The sequence below is a fragment of the Moschus berezovskii genome, chromosome 4 (genome assembly GCF_049115385.1).
Source record: "Moschus berezovskii isolate FMDL1 chromosome 4, NW_MosBer_1.0, whole genome shotgun sequence".
Lineage (NCBI taxonomy): Eukaryota > Metazoa > Chordata > Mammalia > Artiodactyla > Moschidae > Moschus > Moschus berezovskii.
In genome coordinates, this window is record NC_142463.1 from 107,184,572 (window position 1) to 107,190,240 (window position 5,669).

A 5,669-nucleotide genomic window follows, 5' to 3' on the forward strand; every position below is an offset into this window, starting at 1 on the left:
TTCATCCATTTGTGCTTGCTAAGTCACTGCAGGTGTGTCTGACTCTTTGCAACCCTGTGGTCTGTAGCCCTCCAGGCTTCTCTTTCCATGGGATTCTCCAGGCAAGAAGACTGGAGTGGGTTTCCATTTCCTTCCACAGGTGATCTTCCCAACCCAGGGACCAAACCTGTATCTCTTATATCTCCCGCGTCGGCAGGCAGGTTCTTCCACTAGCACCACCTGGGAGGCCCTCATTCATTTACCAGTCATATATAAATCTAACATTTTGTACTGCCTGTTTATCTCTTTTCACTATTATTTTCACCGGAATTTTTTCCTTATTAATTTGTGAGACATAGTTGCATACCAACAGTTTTAGTCTTATTCCTGGAGTATATATTGTAATTTTCTTCTCAGTTGGTCATTTCTTTTTCAAGTTTGCTTAAATGTTGCTCTTTTTCACAGAAATGGTTCTATTTAGAAGTGGGTAAGCATCACAGTTCCTTGTATGTCGTGGCTTTGGCACTACCAGACATTATAAAACCATCAACTATATTTTTCTTTGTTATTTTGACTATGATTTGACGATGTATGTTACAAGAAAAGATTGTTGGGTGAAAAAATAATCGGTAAACATACTTAACGCTGGTTCTAGTGCATAAAAGTAAAATAACCCTCAGTGTGAAGTTCAGGGTGATTCTAGAAAAATTGAACACTTTCAAGAATTTGTTAATTACTAGATTATAGTTGTACATAGTCAAAACAAATTGGAAAAGAAATTACCAGAGTTATTTCTGCAATTTTTCAAGGTGAAACATATAGCATTACTTTTAATCTGCCTTTTATTTGCATCTAAAACTCAGTCATGTTTACTCCCAATCACTTGATAACAGAAGGCTGAGAAAGTCAATCATTTGCTTTAAAAAAAATTCTTATTGAATTGAACTCCATCAACATCACACTGTCAAGGCAAGCAAACCAGTCCTTATGAGGTTTCAAACCTGCTTATCACCCAGATATAAACCAGATTGATTGATGGCTTGGGTACCACATCTTTAGAGGCAGGGACCGTACGAATCCTCAGACTAATTACTTTAAGTATCAGTGCTCTGCTCCTGAATAAGACTTCTGTGTGAGAGCCAAGGAATTGATGCTACAATCATTCCCTTATGAGTAACAACCTGAGCAGGAAGATAAGAGTCATACTCAGGCAGCATAGGGCCAGACTTGGTATACAAAGTGATGTATCCTATGTCTGCATAGGATACATATGTCTGCATGCTCCAGGCCTTATGCTGATGGACATATGAGAAAACTATTTGGAAACTCTAAAGGCTTATGCAAATATTGGCTTCATACTTGACAAGTATATCTATTGATTGCCTCAGCATTCATCTAAGAAGGTAATTAAGGAAAATGATGTTGATGATAACTATGATGATAGCTTTTGGTGTATATGAAATATGCAAGGCAAACTTCTATGAGCTTTACATATGCTATCTTATTTGATTGTCCTCAGAAACTCATGAAGTAGAAGTTATTTAAAATCACTATATTGGGTTCAGGTTACCATCTTTCTAAATTCCATATATATGTGTTAGTATACTGTATTGATGTTTTTCTTTCTAGCAAAAGCAACCAATATATTAATGTAAGGTAATTTGCCTCCAATAAAATAAATTTTAAAAAAAATAAAAAAAAAAAAATAAAATTATATCCGTATATCAAAAAATAAAATAAAATAAAATCACTATATTGATAAGGAAACAAAGGCAGAGAAGCGAAAGTTATTGTATCTAAATAGTAAGTGTTGGAGCTAGAATTCATGCTCAGGAAGTCTGGTTCCAGAGACATAAACCTAACTTCTGAGTAATTTTTCCAAGCTTGAGTTGATTTTAAGAGGTAAATCTGTTTTGGAATGTGAGCTCCACAAACCCACACCGAATACCCACACCACACTTAGAAAACAAGTGCAGACATAGACACACAGGTGTACACAGGTACATTCACTCCCAATGGCAAAGTGAAAACCTTGGAGACATCAGTGTTTTTCTGTGCAAATGAGAAGGTCTGGAGCTAATGAATTACGGTCACAGGAGGGAAAAACAGGAAGGTTTGGAGGACCAAGCTCCAAGAAAGAGACTGAAAGGCAGGTACCACTAAGGATAATAAGGTGGCAGATGATGGGAGGAATTCAATCCCATTTCTATTGACCATATTTTTAGCTGGGAGCAACTTTTCTGAGCCCCACTGAGAGACGCAGGAAAGAACTGCCAGTCATCACCTGTCACAGGAGCCATGTGGCTGGCAGGAGGCGGTCCTCTCATGCCCAGGTCATGTCTCACACCTGAGGGAAGAGCCTAAGACCAGGATAAAAGGCCTTAGGGATAGAGCACCTCCATCCACTTCTCTCCTGAGGTGTTGACAGACCCTGTGCTGCTTGGACACGGGTAAGTGTCCACTGGGAGCCAGAGCAGGGCCTTCCGCAGAGGATGTTCAGACCAGAGGGGAGGGCAGGGGCAGGGCCTTGGGGATCACAAGGATGAGGGTGGGTCCCGAGAGGGAGCAAAAATCTACAAACCTGATGAGGGATGAGCTGTGAGCAGGAGGTGGCGTTTGTGTGTCTACGCTCTGTGCTCTAAGTTCTGTATCTTTTTGAGCTTCTCAGGATTTAGATGAGTCAAAACTTCCATAAGGAAGCTATTACCTTGGAGAAGCCAGCTTTGTTTCTGCTCCAAAGCCTCTACTAGCATCAGAGTGATTTTTCAAACAATGGAGACCAGAGGCAGCGTATTTGGGGTTAGATAAAAACAGAGATCCAAGGGCCTCACCCTCACCAAGTGTCACTTGGTCAGGAGTGCTGCCTGGCATCTGTACCCGAAGCTCCTGAGTTGAATAATGATTAACAAGTTGAAATTCACCTGCTAAGATGTAAAAAATGGAAGGGATTGTGTGTTGTAAAGGGTGCATAACCAAGCCTAGTTTCACTAGACCAGAAAACCTAGTTTCACACCCACCTTGCCTTGATTAGGTTTGGGGCTCACTTCTCTCGAAAATGATTTAGCAACTCCATTTTATATATGTATATATAGATATACATATACACTTGCATATACAGGTAGGTGTGTATATATATACGAGCACGTGTGCAATGTGCACTAAGCCACTTTAGTCGTGTCTGACTCTTTGCGACCCTATAGACTTGAGCCCACCAGGCTCCTCTGTCCATGGGATTTTCCAGGCAAGAATACTGGAGTGGTTTGCCATTTCCTCTTCCAGGGGATCTTCCCTGCCCAGGGATCAAACCTGCTTCTCTTAAAGTCTCCTGAATCGGTAGGGGGATTCTTTACCACTAGGGCCACCTGGGAAGCCAAGCATATACATAGATAAATACAGATATAGATAGATAATATATAAACAGAATTGCAAAGGGCCAACATATGGACTGGTTAACCCAAACACATATGCATAATTATGAAATTATATATGATATGTGATCTGATAATAACATGTGTCTCTGGAAAACTATCTGGGAAGTTCCTCCAGAAGGGAATCTCTAGTTCTTCCTTAGCAGAGAGCACTGCTGCTCCAAACTGTCTCCTAGACTGGACATTATCAGAATTCTGAGTGGTGTAGAGTGAGTTTGAGTCAGACTTTGTGAAGGTCAGTTTTGCTTCTCCAAAGACAGGACCTTGACTTTGGGCAAGTTTGTCAGTTTAGTTAGTTGACTTTTATGTCTTGCTTTGTTGAAAGAAGACAACCTACATCCATTTTATGAAAAACTCCCAAATGTCAAATGAGATAGTGAAAAGCACTTGAAAAACTGTATTTTAGAGATAATTTCTATGCGAGTTACTTGACCAGGCTTTTAGATTGTGGGGGAAAGACAAGATGGTGAAAGTCCGTGAAGGAGGTCTCAGTGCACTGGTCTGACCTGCCGTCTGTCTCTCCCTCAGCTCCTGAACCCGCCCACCAAGATGTCCTGCCAGCAGAACCAGCAGCAGTGCCAGCCCCCTCCCAAGTGTGCCCCCAAGTGCCCCACCCCTAAATGCCCCCCAAAGTGCCCCCCAGTCTCCTCTTGCTGTGGTGTCAGCTCCGGGGGCTGCTGTGGCTCCAGCTCCGGGGGCTGCTGCAGCTCTGGGTCTGGGGGCTGCTGCCTGAGCCACCACAGGCGCCGCAGGTCCCACCACTGCAAACCCCAGAGGTCTGACTGCTGCAGCCAGCCCTCGGGGGGCTCTGGGTGCTGTGGAGGGGGGAGTGGTCAGTCCTCTGGAGGCGGCTGCTGCTGAAGTGGACCCTGAGCCAAGAAGAGCCGACTTGGGGACAACAGATGGACAAACACTTCCTCCTCCTCCTCCTGGGATTGCCTAAGAAGTCCCAGGTGAGGTTCTGAACTCTGGGCTGGAGTGACTCTCTGTCCTGAGATTTAGAAACCTGAATCCGCTCCCAAGAATCTGTCTGCTGACCTCTGACACCAATTGGGCTATCTGCCCTGGAATCCCCAAATCACAGACTCTAACTCACTCCCCAGCTAATCTCCTTGCATCTGCAGCCCCAAATGAAACAATAAAACAAGAAATCTGTTCACCATTTTGTTCTGGACTCTTGTGCCCCAATATTCTTTTCACTGTCATCCATTCTCTTGCTGCTTGAGACCTTGGAAATCAAATATGTGCTGGATGATATGGTTGAGAATGGGAGAAGGGGCAAGAAAAATGGCCCTGCCTCTTGTGTGTGCCTGCTCAGTTGCTTCAGTTGTGTCTGACTCTTTGTGACCCTATGGACTGTAGCCCACCAGGCTCCTCTGTCCATGGGTTTCTCCAGGCAAGAGTACTGAAGTGGGTTGCCGGTGCCCTCCTCCAAGGGATCTTCCTGGCCGAGGGATAGAACCTGCATCTCCTACATTGCAGGAGGATTCTTTATGACTGAGACACCAGAGAAGCGTGCCTCTCACTTTGACACCATTTCTCAGGTGAATTCGATGCAGCTCTGCTTAAGCACCATGTCCTAATGTCTCTCATGAAGATGAAGCCTTGGACTGTAGGTTTTCTTCCAGGTCCAGTGGGCCCTGGAGCAAGACAGACTTGACAGATATGTATTCCACCCCTCCGTTGGCCTCCTCTTCCTCCTACCCTTTGTGATGCTACCCCAGTTAAGTTCAGTTCAATTCAGTTCAGTCGCTCAGTCGTGTCCGACTCTCCGCGACCCCATGAATCACAGCACGCCAGGCCTCCCTGTCCATCACCAACTCCCGGAGTTCACTCAAACTCATGTCCACAGAGTCGGTGATGCCATCCAGCCATCTCATTCTCCGTCGTCCCCTTCTCCTCCCTCCCCCAACCTTTCCCAGCATCAGTACCCCAACTCACCCGCAACTTCCTTTCCTCCTTTAACCAAAACATTTGTTTAGAAAGTTAAACATGAACTTTCTGCAAATAAACCAGGAATCTTAGCTAATTCTAACTAGGAACATGCATGCTATAGCATGCTGCAAAAATCACAAAATTTAAAATGACTATAACAGGAATCAGGGACTTTTTCAAAAGCACTCAAGTCTCCCTTTTCTCTCCTTGAGTCCCAAGTCCAATTTTTCAGGTCAAATATTTTAACTCTAAATTTTGTAAGGAAATCTTGCATTTTCATTAAATTTTTTTTTCAATTACAAATTTCACATGAGATTTAATCATTTT

The 5,669-nt window shown here is 43.6% G+C and overlaps 1 long non-coding RNA gene across 1 annotated transcript; it reads left to right on the plus strand.

The window, feature by feature from the left end:
* The first annotated feature begins 2,377 nt into the window (after positions 1-2,377).
* On the plus strand, positions 2,378-4,566 carry LOC129541117 (uncharacterized). Its single transcript, XR_008682771.2, has 2 exons — positions 2,378-2,429; positions 3,936-4,566. It is a non-coding gene; the product is annotated as an uncharacterized LOC129541117 (long non-coding RNA).
* Positions 4,567-5,669: the final 1,103 nt, after the last annotated feature.